We start from the raw sequence: 25,687 nt of genomic DNA on the forward strand, positions 1-25,687 counted from the left end.
CTGCAAGTGTTTATTCGGAGCGCTTTGGGGCCTAGGTTGGAAAAGGAAATATCTCCACATAAAAACTAGAAAGCAGCACTCTCAGAAACTGCTTTGTGATGAGTGCATTCTACTCACAGACTTGAACTTTCCTTTTGATAGAACAGTTTTGAAACACTCCTTTTGTAGAATCTGCAAGTGTTTATTGGGAGCCCTTTGAGGCTTACGCTGGAAAAGGATATATCTTCACATTAACACTAGACAGCAGCATTGTCAGAAACCTCTTAGAGATGAGTGCATTCACCTCACAGACTTGAACGTTCCCTTTGATAGAGCAGTTTTGAAACACTCCTTTTGTAGAATCTTCAAGTGTTTATTCGGAGCCCTTTGAGGCTTATGCTGGAAAAGGTTATATCTTCACATAAACACTAGACAGAAGCTTTCTCGGAAACTTCTTTGTATAGAGTGCATTTACCTCACAGATTTGAACCTACCAATCGATAGAGAAGTTTCGAAACACCCTTTTTATAGGATCTGCAAGTGAATATTTGGAGAGATTTGAGGCCTATGCTTTAAATGGAAACATCTTCTCATGAAAACTAGACAGAAGCATTCTCAGAAACGTCTTCGTGATGAGTGCATTCAACTCACAGACTTGAAGCTTCCTTTTGAAAGAGCAGTTTTGGAACACTCTTCTGTAAGATCTGCAAGTGGATATATGGAGCGCTTTGAGGCCTATGCTGGAAAAGGAAATATCCTCACATAAAAACTGGACAGAAGCATTCTCAGAAACTTCTTTGTGATGTGGGCGTTGAACTCACGGAGCTGAACCTTTCTTTGGATAGAGAAGTTTTGAACCACTCTTTTAGTAGAATCTTCATGTGGATGGATGGAGTGCTTTGAGGCCTATCCTGGAAAAGGAAATATCTTCACGTAGAAACTAGACAAAAGCATTCTCAGAAAGTTCCCTGTGCTTTGTGCATTCAACTCACAGAGTTCTACCTGCCTTTGGATAGAGCAGTTCTGAAACCCTCTTTTTGTAGAATCTGCAACTGGATATTTGGAGCGCTTTGAGGCCTATGCTGCAAAAGGAAATATCATTGCATAAAAGCTAGATGGAAGCATTCTCAGAAACTCCTTTGTGATGAGTGCATTCAACTCACAGAGTTGAACCTTCCTTTTGATAGACCAGTTTTGAAACACTGTTTTTGTAGAATCCGCAAGTGGATATTTGGAGCTCCTTGAGGCTTATGCTGGAAAAGGAGATATCTTCATATACAAACTAGACAGAAGCATTTTCAGAAACATCTATGTCATGTGGGGATTGAACTCACAGAGTTGAACATTCCTTTTCATGGAGCAGTTCTGCAACACTCTTTTTGTGGAAACTGCCAGTGGATATAGGGTGCGATGGCGGCATCTAGCGGAAAAGGAAATACATGCAGATGAAAACTGGGTAGAATCATTCTGAGAAACCGTTTTCTGATGAGGGCATTCAACTCACAGACTTGAACCTTCGTTTTCAAAGAGCAGTTTTGAAACACTGTTTTCGTAGAATCCGCAAGTGGATATTTGGGGCGCTTTGAGTCCTATGCTGGGAAATGAAATCTCTTCACCTAAAAACTAGACAGAAGCCTTCTCAGAAACTTCTTCACGATATGTGCATCCAACTCACAGAGTTGAACCTTTCTTTTCACAGAGCAGTTTTGAAACACACTTTTGGTAAAATCTGCAAGTGGATATTTGGAGCGATTTCAGGCCTATGCTAGAAAAGGAAATATCTTCACACAAATACTAGACAGAAGCATTCTCAGAAACTTCTGTGTGATGAGTGCCTTCAATTCACAGACTTGAACGTTCCTTTTGACGGAACAGTTTTGAAACACTCCTTTGGCAGGATCTGCAAGTGTTTATTTGGAGCGCTTTGAGGCCTATGTTGGGAAAGGAAATATCCTCACCTAAAAACTAGAGAGAAGCATTCTCAGAAACTTCTTTGTGGTGATTGCATTCTACTCACAGAGTTGAACCTTCCTTTTGATAGAACAGTTTCGAAACACTCTTTTTGTAGAATCTGCAAGTGGATATTGGGAGCGCTTTGAGGCCTATGCTGGGAAATGAAATATCTTCACCTGAAAACTAGACAGAAGCATTCTGAGAAACTTCTTTGTGATGAGTGCATTCAACTCACAGACTTGAACGTTCCTTTTGACAGAACAGTTTTGAAACACTAAGTTTGTAGCATCCGCAAGTGTTTATTCGGAGCACCTTGAGGCCTATGTTGGAAAAGGGAATATCTTCCCATAAAAACTAGAGAGAAGCATTCTCAGAAACTTCTTTGTGATGAGTGCATTCAACTCACAGAGTTGAACCTACTAATTGACAGAGAAGTTTGGAAACACTCTGTTTGTAGAATCTGCAAGTGGATATTTGTTGCGCTTTGAGGCCTATGCTGGAAAAGGAAATATCTTCACATAAAAACTAGACAGAAGCATTCACAGAAAGTTCCTTGTGCTGAGTGCATTCAACTCACAGACTTGAACCTTCTTTTTGAAAGAGCAGTTTTGAAAGACTCTTTTTGTAAAATCTGCAGATGGATATTTGGAGCACTTTGAGGCCTATGCTGGGAAATGGAATATCTTCACTTAAAAACTAGACAGAAGCATTCTCAGAAAGTTCTTCTCGATGCGTGCATTCAACTCACAGAGTTGAACCTGTCTTCTGATAGAGCAGTGTGGAAACACTCTTTTTGTGAAATCTGCAAGTGGATATTTCCAGCGATTTGTGGCCTATGCAAGGAAAAGGAAATATCTTCACACAAAAACTAGACAGCAGCATTCTCAGAAACTTCTTTGTGAGGACTGCATTCAACTCACACACTTGAACGTTCCTTTTGATAGAAGAGTTTGGAAACACTCCTTCAGTACAATCTGCAAGTGTTTATTCGGAGCGCTTTGGGGCCTAGGTTGGAAAAGGAAATATCTCCACATAAAAACTAGAAAGCAGCACTCTCAGAAACTGCTTTGTGATGAGTGCATTCTACTCACAGACTTGAACTTTCCTTTTGATAGAACAGTTTTGAAACACTCCTTTTGTAGAATCTGCAAGTGTTTATTGGGAGCCCTTTGAGGCTTACGCTGGAAAAGGATATATCTTCACATTAACACTAGACAGCAGCATTCTCAGAAACCTCTTAGAGATGAGTGCATTCACCTCACAGACTTGAACGTTCCCTTTGATAGAACAGTTTTGAAACACTCCTTTTGTAGAATCTTCAAGTGTTTATTCGGAGCCCTTTGAGGCTTATGCTGGAAAAGGTTATATCTTCACATAAACACTAGACAGAAGCTTTCTCGGAAACTTCTTTGTAAACAGTGCATTCAACTCACAGATTTGAACCTACCAATCGATAGAGAAGTTTTGAAACACCCTTTTTATAGGATCTGCAAGTGAATATTTGGAGAGATTTGAGGCCTATGCTTTAAATGGAAACATCTTCTCATGAAAACTAGACAGAAGCATTCTCAGAAACGTCTTCGTGATGAGTGCATTCAACTCACAGACTTGAAGCTTCCTTTTGAAAGAGCAGTTTTGGAACACTCTTCTGTAAGATCTGCAAGTGGATATATGGAGCGCTTTGAGGCCTATGCTGGAAAAGGAAATATCCACACATAAAAACTGGACAGAAGCATTCTCAGAAACTTCTTTGTGATGTGGGCGTTGAACTCACGGAGTTGAACCTTTCTTTGGATAGAGAAGTTTTGAAACACTCTTTTAGTAGAATCTTCATGTGGATGGATGGAGTGCTTTGAGGCCTATCCTGGAAAAGGAAATATCTTCACGTAGAAACTAGACAAAAGCATTCTCAGAAAGTTCCCTGTGCTTTGGGCATTCAACTCACAGAGTTCTACCTGCCTTTGGATAGAGCAGTTCTGAAACCCTCTTTTTGTAGAATCTGCAAGTGGATATTTGGAGCGCTTTGAGGCCTATGCTGCAAAAGGAAATATCATTGCATAAAAGCTAGATGGAAGCATTCTCAGAAACTTCTTTGTGATGAGTGCATTCAACTCACAGAGTTGAACCTTCCTTTTGATAGACCAGTTTTGAAACACTGTTTTTGTAGAATCCGCAAGTGGATATTTGGAGCTCCTTGAGGCTTATGCTGGAAAAGGAGATATCTTCATATACAAACTAGACAGAAGCATTTTCAGAAACATCTATGTCATGTGGGGATTGAACTCACAGGGTTGAACATTCCTTTTCGTGGAGCAGTTCTGCAACACTCTTTTGTGGAGACTGCCAGTGGATATTTGGTGCGATTGCGGCATCTAGCGGAAAAGGAAATACATGCAGATGAAAACTGGGTAGAATCATTCTGAGAAACCGTTTTCTGATGAGGGCATTCAACTCACAGACTTGAACCTTCGTTTTCAAAGAGCAGTTTTGAAACACTGTTTTCGTAGAATCCGCAAGTGGATATTTGGGGCGCTTTGAGTCCCATGCTGGGAAATGAAATCTCTTCACCTAAAAACTAGACAGAAACCTTCTCAGAAACTTCTTCACGATATGTGCATCCAACTCACAGAGTTGAACCTTTCTTTTCACAGAGCTGTTTTGAAACACACTTTTGGTAAAATCTGCAAGTGGATATTTGGAGCGATTTCAGGCCTATGCTAGAAAAGGAAATATCTTCACACAAATACTAGACAGAAGCATTCTCAGAAACTTCTGTGTGATGAGTGCATTCAATTCACAGACTTGAACGTTCCTTTTGACGGAACAGTTTTGAAACACTCCTTTGGCAGGATCTGCAAGTGTTTATTTGGAGCCCTTTGAGGCCTATGTTGGGAAAGGAAATATCCTCACCTAAAAACTAGAGAGAAGCATTCTCAGAAACTTCTTTGTGGTGATTGCATTCTACTCACAGAGTTGAACCTTCCTTTTGATAGAACAGTTTCGAAACACTCTTTTTGTAGAATCTGCAGGTGGATATTGGGAGCGCTTTGAGGCCTATGCTGGGAAATGAAATATCTTCACCTGAAAACTAGACAGAAGCATTCTGAGAAACTTCTTTGTGATGAGTGCATTCAACTCACAGACTTGAACGTTCCTTTTGACAGAACAGTTTTGAAACACTAAGTTTGTAGCATCCGCAAGTGTTTATTCGGAGCACCTTGAGGCCTATGTTGGAAAAGGGAATATCTTCCCATAAAAACTAGAGAGAAGCATTCTCAGAAACTTCTTTGTGATGAGTGCATTCAACTCACAGAGTTGAACCTACTAATTGACAGAGAAGTTTGGAAACACTCTGTTTGTAGAATCTGCAAGTGGATATTTGTTGCGCTTTGAGGCCTATGCTGGAAAAGGAAATATCTTCACATAAAAACTAGACAGAAGCATTCTCAGAAAGTTCCTTGTGCTGAGTGCATTCAACTCACAGACTTGAACCTTCTTTTTGAAAGAGCAGTTTTGAAAGACTCTTTTTGTAAAATCTGCAGATGGATATTTGGAGCACTTTGAGGCCTATGCTGGGAAATGGAATATCTTCACCTAAAAACTAGACAGAAGCATTCTCAGAAAGTTCTTCTCGATGCGTGCATTCAACTCACAGAGTTGAACCTGTCTTCTGATAGAGCAGTGTGGAAACACTCTTTTTGTGAAATCTGCAAGTGGATATTTCCAGCGATTTGTGGCCTATGCAAGGAAAAGGAAATATCTTCACACAAAAACTAGACAGCAGCATTCTCAGAAACTTCTTTGTGAGGACTGCATTCAACTCACACACTTGAACGTTCCTTTTGATAGAAGAGTTTGGAAACACTCCTTCAGTACAATCTGCAAGTGTTTATTCGGAGCGCTTTGGGGCCTAGGTTGGAAAAGGAAATATCTCCACATAAAAACTAGAAAGCAGCACTCTCAGAAACTGCTTTGTGATGAGTGCATTCTACTCACAGACTTGAACTTTCCTTTTGATAGAACAGTTTTGAAACACTCCTTTTGTAGAATCTGCAAGTGTTTATTGGGACCCCTTTGAGGCTTACGCTGGAAAAGGATATATCTTCACATTAACACTAGACAGCAGCATTGTCAGAAACCTCTTAGAGATGAGTGCATTCACCTCACAGACTTGAACGTTCCCTTTGATAGAGCAGTTTTGAAACACTCCTTTTGTAGAATCTTCAAGTGTTTATTCGGAGCCCTTTGAGGCTTATGCTGGAAAAGGTTATATCTTCACATAAACACTAGACAGAAGCTTTCTCGGAAACTTCTTTGTAAACAGTGCATTCAACTCACAGATTTGAACCTACCAATCGATAGAGAAGTTTCGAAACACCCTTTTTATAGGATCTGCAAGTGAATATTTGGAGAGATTTGAGGCCTATGCTTTAAATGGAAACATCTTCTCATGAAAACTAGACAGAAGCATTCTCAGAAACGTCTTCGTGATGAGTGCATTCAACTCACAGACTTGAAGCTTCCTTTTGAAAGAGCAGTTTTGGAACACTCTTCTGTAAGATCTGCAAGTGGATATATGGAGCGCTTTGAGGCCTATGCTGGAAAAGGAAATATCCACACATAAAAACTGGACAGAAGCATTCTCAGAAACTTCTTTGTGATGTGGGCGTTGAACTCACGGAGTTGAACCTTTCTTTGGATAGAGAAGTTTTGAAACACTCTTTTAGTAGAATCTTCATGTGGATGGATGGAGTGCTTTGAGGCCTATCCTGGAAAAGGAAATATCTTCACGTAGAAACTAGACAAAAGCATTCTCAGAAAGTTCCCTGTGCTTTGGGCATTCAACTCACAGAGTTCTACCTGCCTTTGGATAGAGCAGTTCTGAAACCCTCTTTTTGTAGAATCTGCAAGTGGATATTTGGAGCGCTTTGAGGCCTATGCTGCAAAAGGAAATATCATTGCATAAAAGCTAGATGGAAGCATTCTCAGAAACTTCTTTGTGATGAGTGCATTCAACTCACAGAGTTGAACCTTCCTTTTGATAGACCAGTTTTGAAACACTGTTTTTGTAGAATCCGCAAGTGGATATTTGGAGCTCCTTGAGGCTTATGCTGGAAAAGGAGATATCTTCATATACAAACTAGACAGAAGCATTTTCAGAAACATCTATGTCATGTGGGGATTGAACTCACAGGGTTGAACATTCCTTTTCGTGGAGCAGTTCTGCAACACTCTTTTGTGGAGACTGCCAGTGGATATTTGGTGCGATTGCGGCATCTAGCGGAAAAGGAAATACATGCAGATGAAAACTGGGTAGAATCATTCTGAGAAACCGTTTTCTGATGAGGGCATTCAACTCACAGACTTGAACCTTCGTTTTCAAAGAGCAGTTTTGAAACACTGTTTTCGTAGAATCCGCAAGTGGATATTTGGGGCGCTTTGAGTCCCATGCTGGGAAATGAAATCTCTTCACCTAAAAACTAGACAGAAACCTTCTCAGAAACTTCTTCACGATATGTGCATCCAACTCACAGAGTTGAACCTTTCTTTTCACAGAGCTGTTTTGAAACACACTTTTGGTAAAATCTGCAAGTGGATATTTGGAGCGATTTCAGGCCTATGCTAGAAAAGGAAATATCTTCACACAAATACTAGACAGAAGCATTCTCAGAAACTTCTGTGTGATGAGTGCATTCAATTCACAGACTTGAACGTTCCTTTTGACGGAACAGTTTTGAAACACTCCTTTGGCAGGATCTGCAAGTGTTTATTTGGAGCGCTTTGAGGCCTATGTTGGGAAAGGAAATATCCTCACCTAAAAACTAGAGAGAAGCATTCTCAGAAACTTCTTTGTGGTGATTGCATTCTACTCACAGAGTTGAACCTTCCTTTTGATAGAACAGTTTCGAAACACTCTTTTTGTAGAATCTGCAGGTGGATATTGGGAGCGCTTTGAGGCCTATGCTGGGAAATGAAATATCTTCACCTGAAAACTAGACAGAAGCATTCTGAGAAACTTCTTTGTGATGAGTGCATTCAACTCACAGACTTGAACGTTCCTTTTGACAGAACAGTTTTGAAACACTAAGTTTGTAGCATCCGCAAGTGTTTATTCGGAGCACCTTGAGGCCTATGTTGGAAAAGGGAATATCTTCCCATAAAAACTAGAGAGAAGCATTCTCAGAAACTTCTTTGTGATGAGTGCATTCAACTCACAGAGTTGAACCTACTAATTGACAGAGAAGTTTGGAAACACTCTGTTTGTAGAATCTGCAAGTGGATATTTGTTGCGCTTTGAGGCCTATGCTGGAAAAGGAAATATCTTCACATAAAAACTAGACAGAAGCATTCTCAGAAAGTTCCTTGTGCTGAGTGCATTCAACTCACAGACTTGAACCTTCTTTTTGAAAGAGCAGTTTTGAAAGACTCTTTTTGTAAAATCTGCAGATGGATATTTGGAGCACTTTGAGGCCTATGCTGGGAAATGGAATATCTTCACCTAAAAACTAGACAGAAGCATTCTCAGAAAGTTCTTCTCGATGCGTGCATTCAACTCACAGAGTTGAACCTGTCTTCTGATAGAGCAGTGTGGAAACACTCTTTTTGTGAAATCTGCAAGTGGATATTTCCAGCGATTTGTGGCCTATGCAAGGAAAAGGAAATATCTTCACACAAAAACTAGACAGCAGCATTCTCAGAAACTTCTTTGTGAGGACTGCATTCAACTCACACACTTGAACGTTCCTTTTGATAGAAGAGTTTGGAAACACTCCTTCAGTACAATCTGCAAGTGTTTATTCGGAGCGCTTTGGGGCCTAGGTTGGAAAAGGAAATATCTCCACATAAAAACTAGAAAGCAGCACTCTCAGAAACTGCTTTGTGATGAGTGCATTCTACTCACAGACTTGAACTTTCCTTTTGATAGAACAGTTTTGAAACACTCCTTTTGTAGAATCTGCAAGTGTTTATTGGGAGCCCTTTGAGGCTTACGCTGGAAAAGGATATATCTTCACATTAACACTAGACAGCAGCATTGTCAGAAACCTCTTAGAGATGAGTGCATTCACCTCACAGACTTGAACGTTCCCTTTGATAGAGCAGTTTTGAAACACTCCTTTTGTAGAATCTTCAAGTGTTTATTCGGAGCCCTTTGAGGCTTATGCTGGAAAAGGTTATATCTTCACATAAACACTAGACAGAAGCTTTCTCGGAAACTTCTTTGTAAACAGTGCATTCAACTCACAGATTTGAACCTACCAATCGATAGAGAAGTTTCGAAACACCCTTTTTATAGGATCTGCAAGTGAATATTTGGAGAGATTTGAGGCCTATGCTTTAAATGGAAACATCTTCTCATGAAAACTAGACAGAAGCATTCTCAGAAACGTCTTCGTGATGAGTGCATTCAACTCACAGACTTGAAGCTTCCTTTTGAAAGAGCAGTTTTGGAACACTCTTCTGTAAGATCTGCAAGTGGATATATGGAGCGCTTTGAGGCCTATGCTGGAAAAGGAAATATCCTCACATAAAAACTGGACAGAAGCATTCTCAGAAACTTCTTTGTGATGTGGGCGTTGAACTCACGGAGTTGAACCTTTCTTTGGATAGAGAAGTTTTGAACCACTCTTTTAGTAGAATCTTCATGTGGATGGATGGAGTGCTTTGAGGCCTATCCTGGAAAAGGAAATATCTTCACGTAGAAACTAGACAAAAGCATTCTCAGAAAGTTCCCTGTGCTTTGGGCATTCAACTCACAGAGTTCTACCTGCCTTTGGATAGAGCAGTTCTGAAACCCTCTTTTTGTAGAATCTGCAAGTGGATATTTGGAGCGCTTTGAGGCCTATGCTGCAAAAGGAAATATCATTGCATAAAAGCTAGATGGAAGCATTCTCAGAAACTTCTTTGTGATGAGTGCATTCAACTCACAGAGTTGAACCTTCCTTTTGATAGACCAGTTTTGAAACACTGTTTTTGTAGAATCCGCAAGTGGATATTTGGAGCTCCTTGAGGCTTATGCTGGAAAAGGAGATATCTTCATATACAAACTAGACAGAAGCATTTTCAGAAACATCTATGTCATGTGGGGATTGAACTCACAGAGTTGAACATTCCTTTTCGTGGAGCAGTTCTGCAACACTCTTTTTGTGGAGACTGCCAGTGGATATTTGGTGCGATTGCGGCATCTAGCGGAAAAGGAAATACATGCAGATGAAAACTGGGTAGAATCATTCTGAGAAACCGTTTTCTGATGAGGGCATTCAACTCACAGACTTGAACCTTCGTTTTCAAAGAGCAGTTTTGAAACACTGTTTTCGTAGAATCCGCAAGTGGATATTTGGGGCGCTTTGAGTCCCATGCTGGGAAATGAAATCTCTTCACCTAAAAACTAGACAGAAGCCTTCTCAGAAACTTCTTCACGATATGTGCATCCAACTCACAGAGTTGAACCTTTCTTTTCACAGAGCAGTTTTGAAACACACTTTTGGTAAAATCTGCAAGTGGATATTTGGAGCGATTTCAGGCCTATGCTAGAAAAGGAAATATCTTCACACAAATACTAGACAGAAGCATTCTCAGAAACTTCTGTGTGATGAGTGCATTGAATTCACAGACTTGAACGTTCCTTTTGACGGAAGAGTTTTGAAACACTCCTTTGGCAGGATCTGCAAGTGTTTATTTGGAGCGCTTTGAGGCCTATGTTGGGAAAGGAAATATCCTCACCTAAAAACTAGAGAGAAGCATTCTCAGAAACTTCTTTGTGGTGATTGCATTCTACTCACAGAGTTGAACCTTCCTTTTGATAGAACAGTTTCGAAACACTCTTTTTGTAGAATCTGCAAGTGGATATTGGGAGCGCTTTGAGGCCTATGCTGGGAAATGAAATATCTTCACCTGAAAACTAGACAGAAGCATTCTGAGAAACTTCTTTGTGATGAGTGCATTCAACTCACAGACTTGAACGTTCCTTTTGACAGAACAGTTTTGAAACACTAAGTTTGTAGCATCCGCAAGTGTTTATTCGGAGCACCTTGAGGCCTATGTTGGAAAAGGGAATATCTTCCCATAAAAACTAGACAGAAGCATTCTCAGAAAGTTCCTTGTGCTGAGTGCATTCAACTCACAGACTTGAACCTTCTTTTTGAAAGAGCAGTTTTGAAAGACTCTTTTTGTAAAATCTGCAGATGGATATTTGGAGCACTTTGAGGCCTATGCTGGGAAATGGAATATCTTCACCTAAAAACTAGACAGAAGCATTCTCAGAAAGTTCTTCTCGATGCGTGCATTCAACTCACAGAGTTGAACCTGTCTTCTGATAGAGCAGTGTGGAAACACTCTTTTTGTGAAATCTGCAAGTGGATATTTCCAGCGATTTGTGGCCTATGCAAGGAAAAGGAAATATCTTCACACAAAACCTAGACAGCAGCATTCTCAGAAACTTCTTTGTGAGGACTGCATTCAACTCACACACTTGAACGTTCCTTTTGATAGAAGAGTTTGGAAACACTCCTTCAGTACAATCTGCAAGTGTTTATTCGGAGCGCTTTGGTGCCTAGGTTGGAAAAGGAAATATCTCCACATAAAAACTAGAAAGCAGCACTCTCAGAAACTGCTTTGTGATGAGTGCATTCTACTCACAGACTTGAACTTTCCTTTTGATAGAACAGTTTTGAAACACTCCTTTTGTAGAATCTGCAAGTGTTTATTGGGAGCCCTTTGAGGCTTACGCTGGAAAAGGATATATCTTCACATTAACACTAGACAGCAGCATTGTCAGAAACCTCTTAGAGATGAGTGCATTCAACTCACAGACTTGAACGTTCCCTTTGATAGAGCAGTTTTGAAACACTCCTTTTGTAGAATCTTCAAGTGTTTATTCGGAGCCCTTTGAGGCTTATGCTGGAAAAGGTTATATCTTCACATAAACACTAGACAGAAGCTTTCTCGGAAACTTCTTTGTAAACAGTGCATTCAACTCACAGATTTGAACCTACCAATCGATAGAGAAGTTTCGAAACACCCTTTTTATAGGATCTGCAAGTGAATATTTGGAGAGATTTGAGGCCTATGCTTTAAATGGAAACATCTTCTCATGAAAACTAGACAGAAGCATTCTCAGAAACGTCTTCGTGATGAGTGCATTCAACTCACAGACTTGAAGCTTCCTTTTGAAAGAGCAGTTTTGGAACACTCTTCTGTAAGATCTGCAAGTGGATATATGGAGCGCTTTGAGGCCTATGCTGGAAAAGGAAATATCCTCACATAAAAACTGGACAGAAGCATTCTCAGAAACTTCTTTGTGATGTGGGCGTTGAACTCACGGAGTTGAACCTTTCTTTGGATAGAGAAGTTTTGAAACACTCTTTTAGTAGAATCTTCATGTGGATGGATGGAGTGCTTTGAGGCCTATCCTGGAAAAGGAAATATCTTCACGTAGAAACTAGACAAAAGCATTCTCAGAAAGTTCCCTGTGCTTTGGGCATTCAACTCACAGAGTTCTACCTGCCTTTGGATAGAGCAGTTCTGAAACCCTCTTTTTGTAGAATCTGCAAGTGGATATTTGGAGCGCTTTGAGGCCTATGCTGCAAAAGGAAATATCATTGCATAAAAGCTAGATGGAAGCATTCTCAGAAACTTCTTTGTGATGAGTGCATTCAACTCACAGAGTTGAACCTTCCTTTTGATAGACCAGTTTTGAAACACTGTTTTTGTAGAATCCGCAAGTGGATATTTGGAGCTCCTTGAGGCTTATGCTGGAAAAGGAGATATCTTCATATACAAACTAGACAGAAGCATTTTCAGAAACATCTATGTCATGTGGGGATTGAACTCACAGAGTTGAACATTCCTTTTCGTGGAGCAGTTCTGCAACACTCTTTTTGTGGAGACTGCCAGTGGATATTTGGTGCGATTGCGGCATCTAGCGGAAAAGGAAATACATGCAGATGAAAACTGGGTAGAATCATTCTGAGAAACCGTTTTCTGATGAGGGCATTCAACTCACAGACTTGAACCTTCGTTTTCAAAGAGCAGTTTTGAAACACTGTTTTCGTAGAATCCGCAAGTGGATATTTGGGGCGCTTTGAGTCCCATGCTGGGAAATGAAATCTCTTCACCTAAAAACTAGACAGAAGCCTTCTCAGAAACTTCTTCACGATATGTGCATCCAACTCACAGAGTTGAACCTCTCTTTTCACAGAGCAGTTTTGAAACACACTTTTGGTAAAATCTGCAAGTGGATATTTGGAGCGATTTCAGGCCTATGCTAGAAAAGGAAATATCTTCACACAAATACTAGACAGAAGCATTCTCAGAAACTTCTGTGTGATGAGTGCATTCAATTCACAGACTTGAACGTTCCTTTTGACGGAACGGTTTTGAAACACTCCTTTGGCAGGATCTGCAAGTGTTTATTTGGAGCGCTTTGAGGCCTATGTTGGGAAAGGAAATATCCTCACCTAAAAACTAGAGAGAAGCATTCTCAGAAACTTCTTTGTGGTGATTGCATTCTACTCACAGAGTTGAACCTTCCTTTTGATAGAACAGTTTCGAAACACTCTTTTTGTAGAATCTGCAAGTGGATATTTGGAGCGCTTTGAGGCCTATGCTGGGAAATGAAATATCTTCACCTGAAAACTAGACAGAAGCATTCTGAGAAACTTCTTTGTGATGAGTGCATTCAACTCACAGACTTGAACGTTCCTTTTGACAGAACAGTTTTGAAACACTAAGTTTGTAGCATCCGCAAGTGTTTATTCGGAGCACCTTGAGGCCTATGTTGGAAAAGGGAATATCTTCCCATAAAAACTAGAGAGAAGCATTCTCAGAAACTTCTTTGTGATGAGTGCATTCAACTCACAGAGTTGAACCTACTAATTGACAGAGAAGTTTGGAAACACTCTGTTTGTAGAATCTGCAAGTGGATATTTGTTGCGCTTTGAGGCCTATGCTGGAAAAGGAAATATCTTCACATAAAAACTAGACAGAAGCATTCTCAGAAAGTTCCTTGTGCTGAGTGCATTCAACTCACAGACTTGAACCTTCTTTTTGAAAGAGCAGTTTTGAAAGACTCTTTTTGTAAAATCTGCAGATGGATATTTGGAGCACTTTGAGGCCTATGCTGGGAAATGGAATATCTTCACCTAAAAACTAGACAGAAGCATTCTCAGAAAGTTCTTCTCGATGCGTGCATTCAACTCACAGAGTTGAACCTGTCTTCTGATAGAGCAGTGTGGAAACACTCTTTTTGTGAAATCTGCAAGTGGATATTTCCAGCGATTTGTGGCCTATGCAAGGAAAAGGAAATATCTTCACACAAAAACTAGACAGCAGCATTCTCAGAAACTTCTTTGTGAGGACTGCATTCAACTCACACACTTGAACGTTCCTTTTGATAGAAGAGTTTGGAAACACTCCTTCAGTACAATCTGCAAGTGTTTATTCGGAACGCTTTGGGGCCTAGGTTGGAAAAGGAAATATCTCCACATAAAAACTAGAAAGCAGCACTCTCAGAAACTGCTTTGTGATGAGTGCATTCTACTCACAGACTTGAACTTTCCTTTTGATAGAACAGTTTTGAAACACTCCTTTTGTAGAATCTGCAAGTGTTTATTGGGAGCCCTTTGAGGCTTACGCTGGAAAAGGATATATCTTGACATTAACACTAGACAGCAGCATTGTCAGAAACCTCTTAGAGATGAGTGCATTCACCTCACAGACTTGAACGTTCCCTTTGATAGAGCAGTTTTGAAACACTCCTTTTGTAGAATCTTCAAGTGTTTATTCGGAGCCCTTTGTGGCTTATGCTGGAAAAGGTTATATCTTCACATAAACACTAGACAGAAGCTTTCTCGGAAACTCCTTTGTAAAGAGTGCATTCAACTCACAGATTTGAACCTACCAATCGATAGAGAAGTTTCGAAACACCCTTTTTATAGGATCTGCAAGTGAATATTTGGAGAGATTTGTGGCCTATGCTTTAAATGGAAACATCTTCTCATGAAAACTAGACAGAAGCATTCTCAGAAACGTCTTCGTGATGAGTGCATTCAACTCACAGACTTGAAGCTTCCTTTTGAAAGAGCAGTTTTGGAACACTCTTCTGTAAGATCTGCAAGTGGATATATGGAGCGCTTTGAGGCCTATGCTGGAAAAGGAAATATCCTCACATAAAAACTCCACAGAAGCATTCTCAGAAACTTCTTTGTGATGTGGGCGTTGAACTCACGGAGTCGAACCGTTCTTTTGATAGAGAAGTTTTGAAACACTCTTTTAGTAGAATCTTCACGTGGATGGATGGGGTGCTTCGAGGCCTATCCTGGAAAAGGAAATATCTTCACGTAGAAACTAGACAAAAGCATTCTCAGAAAGTTCCCTGTGCTTTGTGCACTCAACTCACAGAGTTCTACCTGCCTTTGGATAGAGCAGTTCTGAAACCCTCTTTTTGTAGAATCTGCAAGTGGATATTTGGAGCGCTTTGAGGCCTATGCTGCAAAAGGAAATATCATTGCATAAAAGCTAGATGGAAGCATTCTCAGAAACTTCTTTGTGATGAGTGCATTCAACTCACAGAGTTGAACCTTCCTTTTGATAGACCAGTTTTGAAACACTGTTTTTGTAGAATCCGCAAGTGGATATTTGGAGCTCCTTGAGGCTTATGCTGGAAAAGGAGATATCTTCATATACAAACTAGACAGAAGCATTTTCAGAAACATCTATGTCATGTGGGGATTGAACTCACAGAGTTGAACATTGCTTTTCGTGGAGCAGTTCTGCAACACTCTTTTTGTGGAAACTGCCAGTGGATATAGGGTGCGATGGCGGCATCTAGCGGAAAAGGAAATACATGCAGATGAAAACTGGGTAGAATCATTCTGAGAAACCGTTTTCTGATGAGGGCATTCAACTCACAGACTTGAACCTTCGTTTTCAAAGAGCAGTTTGGAAACACTGTTTTCGTAGAATCCGCAAGTGGATATTTGGGGCGCTTTGAGTCCTATGCTGGGAAATGAAATCTCTTCACCTAAAAACTAGACAGAAGCCTTCTCAGAAACTTCTTCACGATATGTGCATTCAACTCACAGAGTTGAACCTTTCTTTTCACAGAGCAGTTTTGAAACACACTTTTGGTAAAATCTGCAAGTGGATATTTGGAGCGATTTCAGGCCTATGCTAGAAAAGGAAATATCTTCACACAAATACTAGACAGAAGCATTCTCAGAAACTTCTGTGTGATGAGTGCATTGAATTCACAGACTTGAACGTTCCTTTTGACGGAAGAGTTTTGAAACACTCCTTTGGCAGGATCTGCAAGTGTTTATTTGGAGCGCTTTGAGGCCTATGTTGGGAAAGGAAATATCCTCACCTAAAAACTAGAGAGAAGCATTCTCAGAAACTTCTTTGTGGTGATTGCATTCTACTCACAGAGTTGAACCTTCCTTTTGATAGAACAGTTTCGAAACACTCTTTTTGTAGAATCTGCAAGTGGATATTGGGAGCGCTTTGAGGCCTATGCTGGGAAATGAAATATCTTCACCTGAAAACTAGACAGAAGCATTCTGAGAAACTTCTTTGTGATGAGTGCATTCAACTCACAGACTTGAACGTTCCTTTTGACAGAACAGTTTTGAAACACTAAGTTTGTAGCATCCGCAAGTGTTTATTCGGAGCACCTTGAGGCCTATGTTGGAAAAGGGAATATCTTCCCATAAAAACTAGAGAGAAGCATTCTCAGAAACTTCTTTGTGATGAGTGCATTCAACTCACAGAGTTGAACCTACTAATTGACAGAGAAGTTTGGAAACACTCTGTTTGTAGAATCTGCAAGTGGATATTTGTTGCGCTTTGAGGCCTATGCTGGAAAAGGAAATATCTTCACATAAAAACTAGACAGAAGCATTCTCAGAAAGTTCCTTGTGCTGAGTGCATTCAACTCACAGACTTGAACCTTCTTTTTGAAAGAGCAGTTTTGAAAGACTCTTTTTGTAAAATCTGCAGATGGATATTTGGAGCACTTTGAGGCCTATGCTGGGAAATGGAATATCTTCACCTAAAAACTAGACAGAAGCATTCTCAGAAAGTTCTTCTCGATGCGTGCATTCAACTCACAGAGTTGAACCTGTCTTCTGATAGAGCAGTGTGGAAACACTCTTTTTGTGAAATCTGCAAGTGGATATTTCCAGCGATTTGTGGCCTATGCAAGGAAAAGGAAATATCTTCACACAAAAACTAGACAGCAGCATTCTCAGAAACTTCTTTGTGAGGACTGCATTCAACTCACACACTTGAACGTTCCTTTTGATAGAAGAATTTGGAAACACTCCTTCAGTACAATCTGCAAGTGTTTATTCGGAGCGCTTTGGGGCCTAGGTTGGAAAAGGAAATATCTCCACATAAAAACTAGAAAGCAGCACTCTCAGAAACTGCTTTGTGATGAGTGCATTCTACTCACAGACTTGAACTTTCCTTTTGATAGAACAGTTTTGAAACACTCCTTTTGTAGAATCTGCAAGTGTTTATTGGGAGCCCTTTGAGGCTTACGCTGGAAAAGGATATATCTTCACATTAACACTAGACAGCAGCATTGTCAGAAACCTCTTAGAGATGAGTGCATTCACCTCACAGACTTGAACGTTCCCTTTGATAGAGCAGTTTTGAAACACTCCTTTTGTAGAATCTTCAAGTGTTTATTCGGAGCCCTTTGAGGCTTATGCTGGAAAAGGTTATATCTTCACATAAACACTAGACAGAAGCTTTCTCGGAAACTTCTTTGTAAAGAGTGCATTCAACTCACAGATTTGAACCTACCAATCGATAGAGAAGTTTCGAAACACCCCTTTTATAGGATCTGCAAGTGAATATTTGGAGAGATTTGAGGCCTATGCTTTAAATGGAAACATCTTCTCATGAAAACTAGACAGAAGCATTCTCAGAAACGTCTTCGTGATGAGTGCATTCAACTCACAGACTTGAAGCTTCCTTTTGAAAGAGCAGTTTTGGAACACTCTTCTGTAAGATCTGCAAGTGGATATATGGAGCGCTTTGAGGCCTATGCTGGAAAAGGAAATATCCTCACATAAAAACTGGACAGAAGCATTCTCAGAAACTTCTTTGTGATGTGGGCGTTGAACTCACGGAGTTGAACCTTTCTTTGGATAGAGAAGTTTTGAAACACTCTTTTAGTAGAATCTTCATGTGGATGGATGGAGTGCTTTGAGGCCTATCCTGGAAAAGGAAATATCTTCACGTAGAAACTAGACAAAAGCATTCTCAGAAAGTTCCCTGTGCTTTGTGCATTCAACTCACAGAGTTCTACCTGCCTTTGGATAGAGCAGTTCTGAAACCCTCTTTTTGTAGAATCTGCAAGTGGATATTTGGAGCGCTTTGAGGCCTATGCTGCAAAAGGAAATATCATTGCATAAAAGCTAGATGGAAGCATTCTCAGAAACTTCTTTGTGATGAGTGCATTCAACTCACAGAGTTGAACCTTCCTTTTGATAGACCAGTTTTGAAACACTGTTTTTGTAGAATCCGCAAGTGGATATTTGGAGCTCCTTGAGGCTTATGCTGGAAAAGGAGATATCTTCATATACAAACTAGACAGAAGCATTTTCAGAAACATCTATGTCATGTGGGGATTGAACTCACAGAGTTGAACATTCCTTTTCGTGGAGCAGTTCTGCAACACTCTTTTTGTGGAGACTGCCAGTGGATATTTGGTGCGATTGCGGCATCTAGCGGAAAAGGAAATACATGCAGATGAAAACTGGGTAGAATCATTCTGAGAAACCGTTTTCTGATGAGGGCATTCAACTCACAGACTTGAACCTTCGTTTTCAAAGAGCAGTTTTGAAACACTGTTTTCGTAGAATCCGCAAGTGGATATTTGGGGCGCTTTGAGTCCTATGCTGGGAAATGAAATCTCTTCACCTAAAAACTAGACAGAAGCCTTCTCAGAAACTTCTTCACGATATGTGCATCCAACTCACAGAGTTGAACCTTTCTTTTCACAGAGCAGTTTTGAAACACACTTTTGGTAAAATCTGCAAGTGGATATTTGGAGCGATTTCAGGCCTATGCTAGAAAAGGAAATATCTTCACACAAATACTAGACAGAAGCATTCTCAGAAACTTCTGTGTGATGAGTGCATTCAATTCACAGACTTGAACGTTCCTTTTGACGGAAGAGTTTTGAAACACTCCTTTGGCAGGATCTGCAAGTGTTTATTTGGAGCGCTTTGAGGCCTATGTTGGGAAAGGAAATATCCTCACCTAAAAACTAGAGAGAAGCATTCTCAGAAACTTCTTTGTGGTGATTGCATTCTACTCACAGAGTTGAACCTTCCTTTTGATAGAACAGTTTCGAAACACTCTTTTTGTAGAATCTGCAAGTGGATATTGGGAGCGCTTTGAGGCCTATGCTGGGAAATGAAATATCTTCACCTGAAAACTAGACAGAAGCATTCTGAGAAACTTCTTTGTGATGAGTGCATTCAACTCACAGACTTGAACGTTCCTTTTGACAGAAGAGTTTTGAAACACTAAGTTTGTAGCATCCGCAAGTGTTTATTCGGAGCACCTTGAGGCCTATGTTGGAAAAGGGAATATCTTCCCATAAAAACTAGAGAGAAGCATTCTCAGAAAGTTCCTTCTGCTGAGTGCATTCAACTCACAGACTTGAACCTTCTTTTTGAAAGAGCAGTTTTGAAAGACTCTTTTTGTAAAATCTGCAGATGGATATTTGGAGCACTTTGAGGCCTATGCTGGGAAATGGAATATCTTCACCTAAAAACTAGACAGAAGCATTCTCAGAAAGTTCTTCTCGATGCTGCATTCAACTCACAGAGTTGAACCTGTCTTCTGATAGAGCAGTGTGGAAACACTCTTTTTGTGAAATCTGCAAGTGGATATTTCCAGCGATTTGTGGCCTATGCAAGGAAAAGGAAATATCTTCACACAAAAACTAGACAGCAGCATTCTCAGAAACTTCTTTGTGAGGACTGCATTCAACTCACACACTTGAACGTTCCTTTTGATAGAAGAGTTTGGAAACACTCCTTCAGTACAATCTGCAAGTGTTTATTCGGAGCGCTTTGGGGCCTAGGTTGGAAAAGGAAATATCTCCACATAAAAACTAGAAAGCAGCACTCTCAGAAACTGCTTTGTGATGAGTGCATTCTACTCACAGACTTGAACTTTCCTTTTGATAGAACAGTTTTGAAACACTCCTTTTGTAGAATCTGCAAGTGTTTTTTGGGAACCCTTTGAGGCTTACGCTGGAAAAGGATATATCTTCACATTAACACTAGACAGCAGCATTGTCAGAAACCTCTTAGAGATGAGTGCATTCACCTCACAGACTTGAACGTTCCCTTTGATAGAGCAGTTTTGAAACACTCCTTTTGTAGAATCTTCAAGTGTTTATTCGGAGCCCTTTGAGGCTTATGCTGGAAAAGGTTATATCTTCACATAAACACTAGACAGAAGCTTTCTCGGAAACCTCTTTGTAAACAGTGCATTCAACTCACAGATTTGAACCTACCAATCGATAGAGAAGATTCGAAACACCCTTTTTATAGGATCTGCAAGTGAATATTTGGAGAGATTTGAGGCCTATGCTTTAAATGGAAACATCTTCTCATGAAAACTAGACAGAAGCATTCTCAGAAACGTCTTCGTGATGAGTGCATTCAACTCACAGACTTGAAGCTTCCTTTTGAAAGAGCAGTTTTGGAACACTCTTCTGTAAGATCTGCAAGTGGATATATGGAGCGCTTTGAGGCCTATGCTGGAAAAGGAAATATCCTCACATAAAAACTGGACAGAAGCATTCTCAGAAACTTCTTTGTGATGTGGGCGTTGAACTCACGGAGTTGAACCTTTCGTTGGATAGAGAAGTTTTGAAACACTCTTTTAGTAGAATCTTCATGTGGATGGATGGAGTGCTTTGAGGCCTATCCTGGAAAAGGAAATATCTTCACGTAGAAACTAGACAAAAGCATTCTCAGAAAGTTCCCTGTGCTTTGGGCATTCAACTCACAGAGTTCTACCTGCCTTTGGATAGAGCAGTTCTGAAACCCTCTTTTTGTAGAATCTGCAAGTGGATATTTGGAGCGCTTTGAGGCCTATGCTGCAAAAGGAAATATCATTGCATAAAAGCTAGATGGAAGCATTCTCAGAAACTTCTTTGTGATGAGTGCATTCAACTCACAGAGTTGAACCTTCCTTTTGATAGACCAGTTTTGAAACACTGTTTTTGTAGAATCCGCAAGTGGATATTTGGAGCTCCTTGAGGCTTATGCTGGAAAAGGAGATATCTTCATATACAAACTAGACAGAAGCATTTTCAGAAACATCTATGTCATGTGGGGATTGAACTCACAGAGTTGAACATTCCTTTTCGTGGAGCAGTTCTGCAACACTCTTTTTGTGGAGACTGCCAGTGGATATTTGGTGCGATTGCGGCATCTAGCGGAAAAGGAAATACATGCAGATGAAAACTGGGTAGAATCATTCTGAGAAACCGTTTTCTGATGAGGGCATTCAACTCACAGACTTGAACCTTCGTTTTCAAAGAGCAGTTTTGAAACACTGTTTTCGTAGAATCCGCAAGTGGATATTTGGGGCGCTTTGAGTCCCATGCTGGGAAATGAAATCTCTTCACCTAAAAACTAGACAGAAGCCTTCTCAGAAACTTCTTCACGATATGTGCATCCAACTCACAGAGTTGAACCTTTCTTTTCACAGAGCAGTTTTGAAACACACTTTTGGTAAAATCTGCAAGTGGATATTTGGAGCGATTTCAGGCCTATGCTAGAAAAGGAAATATCTTCACACAAATACTAGACAGAAGCATTCTCAGAAACTTCTGTGTGATGAGTGCATTCAATTCACAGACTTGAACGTTCCTTTTGACGGAAGAGTTTTGAAACACTCCTTTGGCAGGATCTGCAAGTGTTTATTTGGAGCGCTTTGAGGCCTATGTTGGGAAAGGAAATATCCTCACCTAAAAACTAGAGAGAAGCATTCTCAGAAACTTCTTTGTGGTGATTGCATTCTACTCACAGAGTTGAACCTTCCTTTTGATAGAACAGTTTCGAAACACTCTTTTTGTAGAATCTGCAAGTGGATATTGGGAGCGCTTTGAGGCCTATGCTGGGAAATGAAATATCTTCACCTGAAAACTAGACAGAAGCATTCTGAGAAACTTCTTTGTGATGAGTGCATTCAACTCACAGACTTGAACGTTCCTTTTGACAGAACAGTTTTGAAACACTAAGTTTGTAGCATCCGCAAGTGTTTATTCGGAGCACCTTGAGGCCTATGTTGGAAAAGGGAATATCTTCCCATAAAAACTAGAGAGAAGCATTCTCAGAAACTTCTTTGTGATGAGTGCATTCAACTCACAGAGTTGAACCTACTAATTGACAGAGAAGTTTGGAAACACTCTGTTTGTAGAATCTGCAAGTGGATATTTGTTGCGCTTTGAGGCCTATGCTGGAAAAGGAAATATCTTCACATAAAAACTAGACAGAAGCATTCTCAGAAAGTTCCTTGTGCTGAGTGCATTCAACTCACAGACTTGAACCTTCTTTTTGAAAGAGCAGTTTTGAAAGACTCTTTTTGTAAAATCTGCAGATGGATATTTGGAGCACTTTGAGGCCTATGCTGGGAAATGGAATATCTTCACCTAAAAACTAGACAGAAGCATTCTCAGAAAGTTCTTCTCGATGCGTGCATTCAACTCACAGAGTTGAACCTGTCTTCTGATAGAGCAGTGTGGAAACACTCTTTTTGTGAAATCTGCAAGTGGATATTTCCAGCGATTTGTGGCCTATGCAAGGAAAAGGAAATATCTTCACACAAAAACTAGACAGCAGCATTCTCAGAAACTTCTTTGTGAGGACTGCATTCAACTCACACACTTGAACGTTCCTTTTGATAGAAGAGTTTGGAAACACTCCTTCAGTACAATCTGCAAGTGTTTATTCGGAGCGCTTTGGGGCCTAGGTTGGAAAAGGAAATATCTCCACATAAAAACTAGAAAGCAGCACTCTCAGAAACTGCTTTGTGATGAGTGCATTCTACTCACAGACTTGAACTTTCCTTTTGATAGAACAGTTTTGAAACACTCCTTTTGTAGAATCTGCAAGTGTTTATTGGGAGCCCTTTGAGGCTTACGCTGGAAAAGGATATATCTTCACATTAACACTAGACAGCAGCATTGTCAGAAACCTCTTAGAGATGAGTGCATTCACCTCACAGACTTGAAAGTTCCCTTTGATAGAGCAGTTTTGAAACACTCCTTTTGTAGAATCTTCAAGTGTTTATTCGGAGCCCTTTGAGGCTTATGCTGGAAAAGGTTATATCTTCACATAAACACTAGACAGAAGCTTTCTCGGAAACTTCTTTGTAAAGAGTGCATTCAACTCACAGATTTGAACCTACCAATCGATAGAGAAGTTTCGAAACACCCTTTTTATAGTATCTGCAAGTGAATATTTGGAGAGATTTGAGGCCTATGCTTTAAATGGAAACACCTTCTCATGAAAACTAGACAGAAGCATTCTCAGAAACGTCTTCGTGATGAGTGCATTCAACTCACAGACTTGAAGCTTCCTTTTGAAAGAGCAGTTTTGGAACACTCTTCTGTAAGATCTGTAAGTGGATATATGGAGCGCTTTGAGGCCTATGCTGGAAAAGGAAATATCCTCACATAAAAACTGGACAGAAGCATTCTCAGAAACTTCTTTGTGATGTGGGCGTTGAACTCACGGAGTCGAACCGTTCTTTTGATAGAGAAGTTTTGAAACACTCTTTTAGTAGAATCTTCACGTGGATGGATGGGGTGCTTCGAGGCCTATCCTGGAAAAGGAAATATCTTCACGTAGAAACTAGACAAAAGCATTCTCAGAAAGTTCCCTGTGATTTGTGCACTCAACTCACAGAGTTCTACCTGCCTTTGGGTAGAGCAGTTCTGAAACCCTCTTTTTGTAGAATCTGCAAGTGGATATTTGGAGCGCTTTGAGGCCTATGCTGCAAAAGGAAATATCATTGCATAAAAGCTAGATGGAAGCATTCTCAGAAACTTCTTTGTGATGAGTGCATTCAACTCACAGAGTTGAACCTTCCTTTTGATAGACCAGTTTTGAAACACTGTTTTTGTAGAATCCGCAAGTGGATATTTGGAGCTCCTTGAGGCTTATGCTGGAAAAGGAGATATCTTCATATACAAACTAGACAGAAGCATTTTCAGAAACATCTATGTCATGTGGGGATTGAACTCACAGAGTTGAACATTCCTTTTCGTGGAGCAGTTCTGCAACACTCTTTTTGTGGAAACTGCCAGTGGATATTTGGTGCGATTGCGGCATCTAGCGGAAAAGGAAATACATGCAGATGAAAACTGGGTAGAATCATTCTGAGAAACCGTTTTCTGATGAGGGCATTCAACTCACAGACTTGAACCTTCGTTTTCAAAGAGCAGTTTCGAAACACTGTTTTCGTAGAATCCGCAAGTGGATATTTGGGGCGCTTTGAGTCCTATGCTGGGAAATGAAATCTCTTCACCTAAAAACTAGACAGAAGCCTTCTCAGAAACTTCTTCACGATATGTGCATCCAACTCACAGAGTTGAACCTTTCTTTTCACAGAGCAGTTTTGAAACACACTTTTGGTAAAATCTGCAAGTGGATATTTGGAGCGATTTCAGGCCTATGCTAGAAAAGGAAATATCTTCACACAAATACTAGACAGAAGCATTCTCAGAAACTTCTGTGTGATGAGTGCATTGAATTCACAGACTTGAACGTTCCTTTTGACGGAAGAGTTTTGAAACACTCCTTTGGCAGGATCTGCAAGTGTTTATTTGGAGCGCTTTGAGGCCTATGTTGGGAAAGGAAATATCCTCACCTAAAAACTAGAGAGAAGCATTCTCAGAAACTTCTTTGTGGTGATTGCATTCTACTCACAGAGTTGAACCTTCCTTTTGATAGAACAGTTTCGAAACACTCTTTTTGTAGAATCTGCAAGTGGATATTGGGAGCGCTTTGAGGCCTATGCTGGGAAATGAAATATCTTCACCTGAAAACTAGACAGAAGCATTCTGAGAAACTTCCTTGTGATGAGTGCATTCAACTCACAGACTTGAACGTTCCTTTTGACAGAACAGTTTTGAAACACTAAGTTTGTAGCATCCGCAAGTGTTTATTCGGAGCACCTTGAGGCCTATGTTGGAAAAGGGAATATCTTCCCATAAAAACTAGAGAGAAGCATTCTCAGAAACTTCTTTGTGATGAGTGCATTCAACTCACAGAGTTGAACCTACTAATTGACAGAGAAGTTTGGAAACACTCTGTTTGTAGAATCTGCAAGTGGATATTTGTTGCGCTTTGAGGCCTATGCTGGAAAAGGAAATATCTTCACATAAAAACTAGACAGAAGCATTCTCAGAAAGTTCCTTGTGCTGAGTGCATTCAACTCACAGACTTGAACCTTCTTTTTGAAAGAGCAGTTTTGAAAGACTCTTTTTGTAAAATCTGCAGATGGATATTTGGAGCACTTTGAGGCCTATGCTGGGAAATGGAATATCTTCACCTAAAAACTAGACAGAAGCATTCTCAGAAAGTTCTTCTCGATGCGTGCATTCAACTCACAGAGTTGAACCTGTCTTCTGATAGAGCAGTGTGGAAACACTCTTTTTGTGAAATCTGCAAGTGGATATTTCCAGCGATTTGTGGCCTATGCAAGGAAAAGGAAA

This window comes from Pongo pygmaeus, chromosome 19 (assembly GCF_028885625.2).
Source record: "Pongo pygmaeus isolate AG05252 chromosome 19, NHGRI_mPonPyg2-v2.0_pri, whole genome shotgun sequence".
Lineage (NCBI taxonomy): Eukaryota > Metazoa > Chordata > Mammalia > Primates > Hominidae > Pongo > Pongo pygmaeus.